Below are 14220 nucleotides of genomic sequence, written 5' to 3'. Positions count from 1 at the left end.
GAGCTTGTTATTGATCTACTTTTAACTCCCCTTTTTAAGGGGGTAGGAAAAGTTTCTTTTATCTCATCAAGGAAAGCGTAGAGTAACTGAGTTGGAGGTTTGTTTCAGAACCATGAATGATAACAACTCCCACAGGGACGCCATGGCCTCAAATTGGATGTGGGTGTCATTGGCTGCTGCGTTAGAGAAGCACATCCAGGAACCGTACAGAAAAGCCAGTAAGTTTGTCACATTATCATAAACCATGTCACAGAAAAAGGTCATACAGCTTTATTATGATGGAAGGATATAAGAAGGGGATCTGAACTGGAGAGTAACAGGGTCTGCCTGGATTGGGTGAGTAGCTACAGGCAACACTTAAATTAGAAATGATCTGAAATTACATTTCTGTCTCATTTTTCATTTTAGGATTTTATGGTCTCAGACATTTTAAATCAAGGAGAAGCTCAATTACATTTAGGTCTCTCCCCTCCTCTTGTGTTTGGACTTTATGGTCTCAGCAATTTAGATCAAACGATTAATTGTTGTAGGCACTTGCAGGGTGATTGAAATGTTCTGACAGTTTATTGCAGAATTTTGTGGAGTTTCTTGGAAATGCATTTATTTATAGAAGTATTTATATGCCACCATCTCATAAAATATGTGCAGAATGAAACAAAAGACAATCAATAACAATGTGACATGTTCATTGAAGGTGACTATGGCCAATTAAGAAAATTTAAAGAGTTGCAGAGGCTTGTTGACATAAAAAGCTTCTCAGGAGATGCCTGAAAGTCAATAGCAAGGATGCCTGTGAAATCTACCCTCGGAAGTGTTCCACAGAACAGGACTAGTGACACTAAATACTTTTATTTGAAGCCAGTCAGACCTCGGTAACATGGAGGACAACTAAGAGCACTGCTCTCAATGCTCCCAGTGATTGAGCTGGGAAATACAGGCTCTGGCAGCCGTTATGAGTCTGTGGGTGCAAGACACCCTAGATTCCAGATCAAGCAAATGTTAGGATTCAATTAAGGGTTGAATGATAAAGCTGGTTTCCTTCTAAGGGTTATAGCCTGGGAATAATGATTAAGACAACACAGGATCAAAAGACTAAATGTGTAAAGGCAATTGAGTGGGGCCCTATCTCGCTCTGCAGATAAAAGCCAGGGGATTTGAATACAGAGTTGGAAGATATTGTAGGCAGAAGCTTTGTGTAGCTAGTTTGGTGTGATGCAAGCGGGGAGAAGGAAAGAAACAAGCTGCAGAGAGTCATAGCTGCTTGCTGCTGGATCACAATACCCTCCAACATTTCTCCGATGAAAATAGGGACATCCAAAGGAAAAGTGGGACATTCTGGAATCAAATCAGAAACTGGGGCAGCTTCTCTTCCATCCTTGGGGAGGCTGCACCGAGATTAGAGAGTGGGGTGACACACAGAGCTTTTTCCAATTTGCATCTTAAAGTCCTTTGATCAATCGGATTAGGTTGAAGTAATTGGTAGACTGTGACTTTGTCTGGGCTATCTTGGATATATTCAATTTTTCCTACCACCTCCCCCCCCCTTGTTTGCCCTTTATATTGGTGGGTGTTTCTGCCCCCCCTTCTTTTTTCCGGTGCATTAGGCAAATAAAGAAGCGGCCAAAGAGATTTTGTATTGAGCTGGAGCTTTTGTTTTTCTATGCCCTGAAGTCAGTTTAACAAAGAAATTGAAAGTAGATTTCGTATTGTGTGTGAATTGTCCTCTCAATGTTTGTTTTTTAAATCAGTGGAAAGTTTTGCTTCCCTCCCCCCTTTCTTTTTCTTTTCTTTCTTTCTTTCTTTCTTTCTTTCTTTCTTTCTTTCTTTCTTTCTTTCTTTCTTTTTTTGTGCATCAGGCACATATAGAAGCAGCCAAAGAGACTTCATTTTGACTATTTGAAAAAAAACTTATTGGTTTTTTCCTTTATTTTCATCCTACATCCTGAAGGCCGCCTAACAAAGAAACCAAAAGTGGAGAGTGAAAAGTTAAAAATAGTAACGGCTTTTGTTTTGAGAACTTACTTGGTTGGCAAATAAGCAAGCGGTTGCATACAAAACAAGGGAAGGTGAAGAAGTAATTTGACCACTGATACCATCTAGTGGCTAAGAGGGAAATTGCAGTTCTCTTTAGTTTGTGGGTTGTTGTTTTTCATGTCCCTCTCCGCTTTTATAGAGTGGGCGACATCTATTGGCAATTTCAAAAACTGCAATTCAGAAATTAGGATTTTAAAAGTGTCTAAGACTTGAAAAAAATATAAGTTTATAAAAAATAGCAAAATGGCAACAAAAAAGGGAGGGGTTGGAACAACACCAGGCGAAAGGAGAGCTTCAAGGCAAGACCCAGAATCTAGTAAAATTTTGGAAATGTTTGCTGAGATAAAAAGGGACATAAAAGATAGTGGAAAAAATATAGAGAGTAAACTAACAGCTATGAAAAAGAAAATTGACCAATCAGTGGCAGATTTGATGGGACAAATTAGAGAACTGTCAACTAAATCATTGGAATTAGGGGAAACTGTACAAGATGTTAAGATAAAAATGCAAGCTCTGGATGATGCCATTAGAAAAACACAAAAAGAAGTGAAAGAGATGAGAAAAGATGGTGAGAAGGTTAAAGCAGAAGTTGCAGAACTGGCCACATTACAAGAGGAGACCTGAGATTCTTTAGCGATGATGGAAGTGAGGCAAAAAGAACTTAATTTGAGATTTAGAGCAGTACTGGAAGTTGCAGGAGAGTTCATTAAGACCAGATTGATTGTGGAATTAGCAGGATGGTTAAACCTGCAGGAAGAGGAGGTGAATTATGCAATTGAGAATGAATTTAGGATAAAATTGTTGTTGCCTCTAATGGTGACAGCTACCATGGTGTTTATGTTCTAATAAATTCTTATATCTATTCCACACCCCATAGACTGATTTTCGAATTATGTCGTTCAAAAAATCTTTATGGACTTTTACCTTCTCATACCATAAATATGCATGCCACCCAAACCTATTGTCAAATCCTTCCAGATCTAATAGATCTGTATTTTTTAACAATATTCACTCCCTTAACCAGCATAGGCAAGAAGCTTCATAGTACAATTTCAAATCTGTCAGGGAGAAACCTCCTCTTTCTTTAACAGCTGTAAGTAATTTAAATTTTATTCTTGGTTTTTTCCCTTGCCAGATAAATTTTGTAATTACTTTTTGCCACCCTTTGAAATTAGCTACACCATTTATAATTGGGCTTGTTCGAAATAAAAATAGCATTTTGGGTAACACATTCATTTTGATCACTGAAATCCTACCCCACAGGGATAGCTTCATTCTTCCCCACACTTCTAAGTCTCTTTTGATACCATTCCATATAGGTGTGTAGTTATCTTTAAACAAATACATATATTTTTGGTGTTAACTAGACTCCTAAATATTTAACTTTTTTACCACTTCAATATCTATTTTTTGTTGCAGTTCGTCCTTTAAATGTTGGTCCATATTTTAAACTAGAATTTTCTTTTTCTTTTTATTTAATTTAAAATCTGTCACCTGTCCAAATTCTTATATTCTTTCTAGTGCTTCCATTGCACCAGTTAATGGGTCCTCTACTGTTATAACTAAATCATCCGCAAAGGCTTTCAATTTATATATTTTTAGACTGACACAAATTCCTTTAATATTATCAGTTTTTCTCATATCTCTTAGAAGGACTTCCAGGACTGTAATGAACAATAATGGTGATAACAGACAACCTTGTCTGGTGCCCTTCATAATTTCAAAATTATCAGTTAACACACCGTTTACAATAAATCTAGCTTTTTGATCTGAATAGATTGCTTTGATCCCTTTTTATAAAAAACTGTCCCATTTCCATTAATTCCAGGTTTTCTATAATGAATTCCCAATAAATATTGTCAAAGAGCTTCTCAGCATCTATAACTATTAATGCTGCTTGCTTGTCATTCCTGCTAGTCAGATATTCTATTATATCCAGTATATTTGTTACATTATCTTTCATCTGTCGACCAGGAAGAAAGCCAGCTTGGGCCTCCCTCATGTATCATATCCTTTAACACTCTTTTTAGTCTCTTTGCTAGTATACTTGCAAACATTTTGTAATCATTTAATAGCGAGATTCGCCTGTAATTTTTGTCCTGAAGTAAATCTACATCCTGTTTTGGGATCAATGTTATATAAATGCCTCTTTCCATGTCCCTGGGATATCTCCCTTTTCTAAAATGTTATCCATTGTTGATTTATTGATTAGTGCATGACCTGCTAATTGATTTACAGCGGTCCGGCGCGCTTCCAGTCAGCTGCGCAATCTGCTTCTTCCAGTCACGCCTAGCAGAGTAACACACAGCGGTAAAAGCTGTCACGTAGCTTCACGTAGCTTCAGACAAATACACAGAGCACCACATTGTCCATTTACAGCTCTTTATTCCATCATTTCTCAGAAAACTCCAGGACTTCTCGCAGCCATGGCAAACTGCGTCCTTCTCTCTCAAAAACCAAGAGGAACAGACAGAAAAACTCCTCCCAGCTTCCAAAGCTGACGTCAGAATGCTGAGGCATCATGGGAACAACTTAACCTGTTAAGTTCCGACTCCCATACCCCCTCTGCATCACATTCTGACAATACCTGTGGAACATCCACATACCTCTCAGACTCACACTATGCGAAACTTACCCATGCACCTGTGGCCTGATACCTTTCAGGTGGAATACCCTTCGTTGTGCGACTGGATCGCCTGGGCACAAACTCAGATGCTTCCCCTGACTCACCATCACCAGCAGGTGTGTCCTCAGCATCTCTGGATTCCCCCTCTGACTTAAAACAACTTCGAATCCTCTCCATTACACTCACTGGATAACTAGGCTCACTCTTGACCTCTCTTTTTACAACTTGTGGAGATGCCCCACCCTGCTCCAGACTTTGGTCAGTGACCTGATCGTCATCAGCAGACTCAGCCTCTCCTTCCTCCTCCTCAGAACCTTCCTGTTCTGAATCAGAAAGACATTCTGAAAGAACATCACGCTTGACAGGAGTCTTTGACCTTTCATCCTGTTCATAGAACTCAGCGTGTTTGCTGATCAGCAACTTACTCTGATCACCTGATGGGAACGCAAACCTCCATGCACGCGCTGCTGGCTCATACCCACAGAAGATCATTTTCCGGAACTTGGAACCATCTGGCCCTTGCAAAACTTCAGGCACCGGCACAGATGCATGCGAACCAAACCTGCGCAGAAAATGAATCTGGGGTTTCCTGCCATGCAATAAACCAAACGGTGTGTCACCTACCATTGAATTGTAGGTACGATTCCAGGTGAAGCTCACATACCTGATTGCCTCCAGCCAAAACTTAGGTGGCAACCCAGAATCTTTCAGCAACACCTTTGCAGTTCTGACCAGAGCCTCACACCTGAGCTCTGCCGCCCCCCTCTGATTGGGTGAAGTCACTGTGTGACGTATCCCTTTCTTGCGAAAGAACTTCTGCAAAGCAGAACCTGTGAACTGAGCTCCTCTGTCACTTGTGACAGCTTTCACTTTGGTGGAGAACCTTAGTTCCACCTCCTCAATCCAACCTTTGATCAGTTGTACTGCATCTTCCTTGGATTTTAGACCGTGTGTCCAGGTATTCTGCGTAAAGTTATCCTGCATCGTCAGCAGAAACCTGGCCCCTCCCAGACTTGGTTCCTTTACGGGACCCAACAGATCTATGTGAACCAGTTCAAAGGGTTTTGTGGTCACCCTCTCCACCTTTGGGTAACTGCACCATTTTACCTTTGCATGTCTGCATGCTTCACAACTTATGACACATCCACATTCTACAATGTGACAACCTTTGGCGACCTCAGGTAGCGTCTGTAGTTCTTCTAAAGAACCATGAGCTGTCCTAGTATGCCAAACATGGGCACATGACACATGATTGGGAATTATAGCACGCAGGGCTTGTGCTTTCTCAACCTTCCCCTCACCCTCCAGAGACGTTTTAAGAATGAAAAGATCATTCTGCCCCTTTTTAACCTTGGCAAGTATCCTCCCTCCTTTGGAGATTGTGCAGACATCATCCTCAAAACAAACCTTAAACCCCTTTTTTAACAAATAAGGCACAGACAAAAGACAGTGGTGTATCCCTGGAACAGTACAGCACTCCAACTTCTCCTGCAGAATAGAAAAAGAAACATTTGCAACGTTAGTCACATTTCGTTTCTGTCCATTTGCAAAAAGTACAGTTTTTCCGACCGGAACTGCTCTGCAATTCCACATCTCGACAGCAGGGGTCTCTGGAATCATATTGCAATTAGCTGCAGAGTCTATCACAAAACAAAACTCAGAAGCTTTCTCACAGCTGTTCTGAAACAATGCCAGACTGGCTGTTATTTGATAAGTCTCCTCCTGGTGTTTGTCACGTCCACCTGACTCAGTCCCACGCCTGGCTTTTTTTCCAGACTGGTTGCCATGGAAACCCGACTGGTTCCCATGAGAGTTGACCTTGACAACATCCTGCCTTGCCTCTCTGCTCCGGTGGGGGCAATTTCGACGCACGTGGTCAGCTGACTTGCAAATGTAGCAACAACGAACTTCAGTGGAAAAACACTGCCCGGGGCTCCTTGCAGCTGGCTTGGCCCTCCTTCGTCCGGAAAAGCACTCCTTGCCAGATCCGCCCCCTCTGAACTCCACTCCAGCACGCACAGTGGAAAACTTTTTAAACTTGCCTTTGGAAATCTTCGCCCCCCCGACTTGCTCACTAGCACTCCTTGAGGCTAAACCATCAGGAACAGGGGCTCCAGCCATCTCTAGGCTTTCAGCTTTCATCTGCCCTTGGCCTCCTGCTGAGTCTTCACACAGACGTTTCAGCACTTGCCAGGCCTCACACGCAGATTCAACGCTTTCCAGGTGATGCTGCAATTTAGCATGTACACCTGCTCTCAACATGCAGACCTCAGCTCTCACAGCTTTCTCTCTCTGCATTTTCTCCTCCAGAGAAACAGATTGCAGCGTCTCTGCATCTCTGTCATCTCTGTCCACCAGTTCCACTGGTTCTCTCTGGGAAATGTCCCAAATTTCCGTGGCTAAAAACCACGCTCTCACCCTTCTTGCCCAGGTATTCCACGCTTGGGCGGTGAGTTCTTCAAGCTGTTCAAACGGAGCTTGAAACACCTCCTGGCCATCTGCCATGTTCTCCCATTCTCCCCAGGCGCCCCAAGCTGTACTCACAAATCACCAGCTCTTCTGGCTCCTGTCCATGGAGAAACGGTTTCCTGCTGCTCTCAGCACTTCAGCATTCAGCACAGCGTCTTTCAGCTTGCTTGCTTGCTTCAGATACAGGCCTCCGCTTCCGTCAGCTCCACTGCCCCAGAACGCAGACATCCAGGCATTCCGACAGCCTCCAGCGACAGCTTTACAAGCAGTAATTAAGGCTCCATAACCTGTTGATTTATTGATTAGTGCGTGACCTGCTAATTGATTTACAGCGGTCCGGCGCGCTTCCAGTCAGCTGCGCAATCTGCTTCTTCCAGTCACGCCTAGCAGAGTAACACACAGCGGTAAAAGCTGTCACGTAGCTTCACGTAGCTTCAGACAAATACACAGAGCACCATATTGTCCATTTACAGCTCTTTATTGCATCATTTCTCAGAAAACTCCAGGACTTCTCGCAGCCATGGCAAACTGCGTCCTTCTCTCTCAAAAACCAAGAGGAACAGACAGAAAAACTCCTCCCAGCTTCCAAAGCTGACGTCAGAATGCTGAGGCATCATGGGAACAACTTAACCTGTTAAGTTCCGACTCCCATATCCATGACCTCTTTCAACGGTCACAGCATAATTTGGCTTAATTTTTAATAACATTTTACAGTAAATCCATCAGGTCCTGGTGCCTTTCCAATTTTTAAGTCTTTAATTCCTGTTTGTATTTCTTCTAGTGTTATTGGTTCATTCAGTCAGTCTTTTTTCTCTTTCAGAATTTTTTCGCACATTTTCTTTTTAAAATTATTTTTCGATTCCAACTACATTTTCTTTTCCAGCTTTATATAATTGTCTATAGAAATTTTTAAAATTCTTTCTAATCTCTTTCAGATTTTCAACTAACTTGTCTTTGATTTTAATCTTATTGTGTTTTGGCACCGTCTTTTCTTTAATTGCCATGCTAACAATTTTCCTGGTTTATTCTCTAATTCAATTTTTTTCTGTCTCATCCTCTTTATTTTCCATTCAGTCTCCTGATTTATAATCATTGAGAATTGTGTTTGTAACATCTTAATATTTTGTTTACCTTTTGTAACACTAGGTTTACTGATTAATGTCTTTTCATTTTCCATAATATGATTTAATAATTCTGATTTCTTCTTTTCTCTTATTTTTTCTTAAAACTATTTTGCTGTATGGAAAAACCTCTCATTACACCTTTGCTTGCATCCCATATAGTACTAATTTTTGTCTCTTCATTCAGATTAATTTTGAAATAGTCTTTTAAGGTTTTTTGTGCCTTTTCATTTATTTCCTGATCTACCATTCAATCTACCATTCAATCTCCATCGAAAAGTTGATTTATCTATTCCTCTTAATTAAAAAAAATGAATTATGCTCCAATAAAGTTTTTGGTTGAATTTCTACTTTTGTAATCCTTATTGCTAATTCGCTGGATATCCAAAAGTAGTCTGTCCTTCCAGCTGATTGATTAGGCTCTGAGAAGAACTGGAATTGCTTGTCCAATGGGTGTCTTAATCTCCAAATGTCTATTATATTGCAGCTTTCTACCAAAGAGAAGAAAGTCTTAGGTAGTTTCTCCTCCTTGGATTCTGTTTTTCTTTTTGATCTGTCCATTTCCAATGAAACCACCCCATTTAAGTCCGCCATTATGATATTTTTTATCCATATAATCTAAAAGTTTCTTGTTCAATGATTTATTAAATTCAGGCTTTGAGCCATTTGGTGCGTAAATTCCAACTATTATTAATTTTTTGCCTTCCCTCCTCATCCTTGAAGATCTGCCATGCTTCATATCTATCTCTAATACACAAAACCACACCTCTTTTTTTACTTTTATCTCAAGATATAAATTCATTTCCTATTTTTTGTTAATTAATTTTTTTTCTGTGCTTCCTTGCCACATGTTTCTTGTAAACAAATAATGTTCAATTTTCTCTTCAATAAAATTTGTTCAATTTTTATTTCTTTTAACTTTATTATTTATTCCATTAACATTCCATGTCCATAATTTCACAGCCATTTCTGTTTCTAATTACAGTTTTATTATATAGTCTTAGGATTGTGCATCTTCTTCTTCTGCTGCTGCGGCTACTTCTGCTTCTGATTTGGTTTATTTAAATTTTGAGGCATTCTGTAATGAATGTAATTAGAATTAGAAAACGTATAAATTGCAATGATATAAAGGTTAATTTCAAAAGTCATGAGGCAGGAGGGAAGGAGGTTGAGGGCAGTAAAGTGGATAATGGGGATGTGAATGCATAATATTAAATGGGAAATAAATAAAAATCATATATATATATATATATATATATATATATATATATATATATATACCGGTGTAGCTTCTCTAAATCAGGGACATCCCAGGAAAATAAGGACACTTGGAGGGCCTGTGAGTAACAATGTGGAGTGAACTTTAAATTTCTTTTGAAATTCTAAGTAAGTAAAATAATAATACCAGAACATTGCAAGAGGCACTACTGATATCTGTAGAACTATTAAAGGTGGAACCCAAGATATTTCCTGTAAAATATCATGCGGAACAACAGAAGACCATGCAATTGCAAAATTGTTCGTCTGAATGTCAAGAGTTTTTGGCTTTCAGAGAGAATGTGTGAAGAGAGCAGAGGGTTTGCACATAAAAGCCCGCCCATAGTATCCCAGCCCACAAAGCAGACTTTCATAGTGTAAAAGCTTGAAAGGCGCTTCAGATTATATACAGCTAGAAACCTCCATGTAGTCAGGAACCCAGCATTACCAGGGTTCCGGATGATGTGGAAGTTTCTAAGTGCACTCTTCTGAACATGCTTAGAAGCCCCTTTATGAACTTTTCCTTTAATGTTGCAAAGTCAGCTTAGTGCATGTGGAATTGGGACCCTGGCAAATGGGCTTGCTTCTGCATCCTTGAACATTCACCCACTCCCACATGAAAACATGCAAGTTGTTTTAATGTTTTAAAACATGAAAGCGGAGTTAACAAAAACTCGTAATATGGCCATGGTAACTCTGTTATTGTTTTCACAGGATGAGAGTCTACTATGGGAGGAGGTATTGGCTGGGGAAGTTTTGGCCGAGGAGGTTCCAGCTGAGGACATATTGACCAAGGAGATATTGGATGAGGAGGTTATACTATTTCCATTCTGAAATGGAAAATAAACATGTGACCCAAGCTAAAGATGCACCTCTTTATCCTGACCTTTGACACCTGAGAAACAGACCTTAGGTGTAACATATAACTCTGGATTATTATTATTAGATAGATAGATAGATAGATAGATAGATGAGAGATGAGAGAGAGAGAGAGAGAGATGATATAGATGAAGGAAAGAAAGAAAGAAAGAAAGAAAGAAAGAAAGAAAGAAAGAAAGAAAGAAAGAAAGAAAGAAAGAAAGAAAGAAACTATTGGCTCTAACCCCAAAGATTTGCTAATAATTATATCAACCAAAAAGAGGAAATGATAGCCTCTCCAAAATTATTTAGTCTTCTTCAGGCCTTTGAAGCAAATGTGTGAAAAGAATAGTGAGGTCACACATTCAATTCCTGCAACCTAGATCACTGTCTGCATAGAAAACCTGCATGCATTTAGTTTGGAGTCCTGAACAGAGCTTCAAATTATGGTCAGTAGAATACAGGTAGAAACATCATCACCATCATCATGGACTGCATTGTTAGGCTTCTGTTCTTAAGGAGTTTTCCACAATATTTGGACTTACACTTTTCTGCAGCAATATACACCATTCAAATTGCTTCGCACAAACTCCTTTGTCCAAAAACACACCATCTTTATGGACCTGCAACCATAATTATTGCATACAGAGTTGGTCTGAGTTTTGGGTCCTGTGGAACAGCAAAATGAATTTATTTATTTTAAAGCCATTTTGTATACCTGATTAGGTCTACTTAAAGCATACATTATAAGTAAAACCCAAAGCTCCTAAGTTTTTATACCCATTTTGCAGTTGTGTTACATAAGCAAAATCATATTCAACAAGCAAAAAAATTACAACTCTCCACTCTGGAGATAACTTCACCCTTGTGATACTAACACTTCCCACACAAAAATGGTGAACATTTCTATAAAGAGGAAATACAAAATTATTAATATTATTTGAATATCATCTGAAACGTGTGGAGGAGGGCAACCAAGATGATCAAGGGAGCTGGGTATGTTTAGCTTGGAGAAGAGAAGACCTAGAGGAGATATGTTAACCATCTTCAAATGACTCAAGGGCTGTCACACGGTAGAGGGGGAAAGCTTGTTTTCTCCTGCTCTGGAGGGTAGGAATTGAACCAAAGGCTTCAAGTTACAAGAAAGGAATTTTGAATACACAGCAGGAAAATCTTTCTGAAAGTAAGTGTTCAACAGTGGAACGAACTCCCTCGGGAGGTTGTGGACTCTCCTTCCTTGGAGGTTTTTAAGCAAAGGTTGGGGTGGCCATTTGTCTTTAGCTGAGATTCCTGCATTGCAGGGGATTGGACTAGATGACCCTTGGGTCCCTCCCAATTCTATGATACTATTATACTATGAAATCCATGTCTTCAACTTTCTGGCATATTTGTAAGGACAATAAAGCCCCACTGCCCTTCATGTGCTTTATTCTTCCTGCCAGTTGCAACATGTGTGTTAGCTTTTCAGTGAGGCCTGTATACCATACTAATCTATACCAAGATTTTAAAGTAGCCCTTTTAAGAACTTTCCAGAAGTTCTTGACAACCGTATATGCTACTACCAGAAGAAATCCAATTAAAGGTCCTGATTTTGATTTATAAGTAAGTTTGGTAATGTGGTGGGAGTGTAAGGTAATCAAAACCTTTTGGAAAATGATATATAATGAAATGAAAAAGATGTTTAAAATAACCTTTCTTTAAAAACCAGAAGCTTTTTTATTATGAATTATAGCTACCAAATATCAACAGCCTCAGATATGCAGATGACACAACTTTAATGGCTGAAAGTGAGGAGGAATTAAAGAACCTTTTAATGAGGGTGAAAGAGGAGAGCGCAAAATATGATCTGAAGCTTAACATCAAAAAAACTAAGATAATGGCCACTAGTCCCATCACCTCCTGGCAAATAAAAGGGGAAGGCAGTGAGAGATTTTACTTTCTTGGGCTCCATGATTACTGCAGATGGTGACAGCAGTCACAAAATTAAAAGACGCCTGCTTCTTGTGAGGAAAGCGATGACAAACCTAGACAGCATCTTAAAAAGCAGAGACACCACCTTGCCAACAAAGGTCCGTATAGTTAAACCTATGGTTTTCCCAGTAGTGATGTATGGAAGTGAGAGCTGGACCATAAGGAAGGCTGATCGCCAAAGAATTGATACTTTTGAATTATGGTGCTGGAGGAGAGTCTTGAGAGTCCCATGGACTGCAAGAAGCTCAAACCTCTCCATTCTGAAGGAAATGAGCCCTGAGTGCTCACTGGAAGGACAAATCCTGAAGCTGAGGCTCCAATACTTTGGTCACCTCATGAGAAGAGAAGACTCCCTGGAAAAGACCCTGATGTTGGGAAAGATGGAGGGCACAAGGAGAAGGAGATGACAGAGGACAAGATGGTTGGACAGTGTTCTCGAAGCTACTAACATGAGTTTGACCAAACTGCGGGAGTCAGTGGAAGACAGGAGTGCCTGGCGTGCTCTGGTCCATGGGGTCACGAAGAGTCGGGCATGACTAAACAACTGAACAACAACAGGTACCAAGATTCCAAGGGACCAGCAAATAATTTTTATGTACGTGACAACAGCCGCACAGATGTTGCTAGCTCAGAGATAGAAGAGAGAAACAATTCCAACCAAGGAAGAATGGCAAACAAAGTTGATGGACTAGGCTGAAATGGCAAAATTAAATGGAAGCTCAGAAACAAAGAGGACAAGAACTTCAGAAAAGAATGAGGGAAATTTATAATAACTTTAGGAGACCATTATAAGCAGATGAAAACATTAGCAGGATTTTAACCACACTTGCAATGTAACAAAAAAGCAAGTTCAGTAATAATTACCTGTTTCATAGCAGCAATATAAACCTCTTAGATTGCTTCCAACATAATGCCTTGTCCAAATGCATTCCTTCTTTATGAGGTTCCTAGCAATTGTGAGTCCTGCGGAACAGCAAAAGAAAAGAGAAAACAAGTTAAAATTAAGCCTTTTTGCGTAACTAATCAGGGCTACTTCAAGCATACGTTAATAAGTAGAACCCAACAATTTCACTCTCCTTGGGGGGGGGGTAACCTTTTATTGTCATTCCGCAGTTGTGCTACATAATCCAACTTGTTATCAACAAACAAAAAAACTACAACTCCATACTCTGGAGATAACTTCACCCTTGCAAGTTCCCAGTTCTCTGAGTGCATGTTCTGGAAGTTGGGCAATAGGGGCAGTACAGGATTCCTTTTGGTGTACCGACCTCCCCGCTGCACCAAGGATGCCCTGCCCGAGCTGCTTCGGGTCGTGGCGGATGTTCTCCTGGAGACACCTAGTTTGGTTGTCCTAGGGGATTTTAATATCCATGCCGACACGACCTTACAAGGGGCCGCTCGGGACTTCGTGGAAAGCATGGCCTCCATGGGGCTGTCCCTGAATAAGTTTGGCCCAACCCATAGCCGCGGACATGCCTTGGACCTGGTGTTTACCTCCATGGATGTTGGTGTTCTGACACTAAGAAAAAGTGAAACAAAAGAAGTGCAATGGTCAGACCACTTCCTGGTGCAACTTGACTTCTCCACGACCCTTCCCCTCTGCAGGGAGGTGGGACCAATTCGGATGGTCCGCCCCCGCCACTTAATGGATCCAAATGGTTTCCAGAGAGCGGTAGGGGATGCTTTATCCCATGTTGATGGCCTTTCAGCTGATTCCCTGGTGGCCCGCTGGAATGTGGAGTTAACCAGGGCTATCGACTGTCTGGCTCCGAAGCGCCCTCTCCGATTGCATGGAGCCCGGACAGCCCCATGGTTTTCCACAGATCTGAGGGCAATGAAACAATCTATGAGACAGCTAGAGCACCGGTGGCGGATGACCCATTC

At 40.6% G+C, this 14220-nt stretch overlaps 1 long non-coding RNA gene across 1 annotated transcript in view; it reads left to right on the top strand.

Moving 5' to 3' along the window:
• LOC310702856 overlaps positions 1–14220 on the top strand; it is a 960387-nt gene that overhangs the window by 862065 nt on the left and 84102 nt on the right. The window lies entirely within an intron of this gene.

The sequence above is a fragment of the Podarcis liolepis genome (genome assembly GCF_965112155.1).
Source record: "Podarcis liolepis genome assembly, chromosome: 3".
NCBI lineage: Eukaryota > Metazoa > Chordata > Lepidosauria > Squamata > Lacertidae > Podarcis > Podarcis liolepis.
Note: the sequence above shows the minus strand (reverse complement) of the source record. Positions and strands in the feature narration are given on the sequence as shown.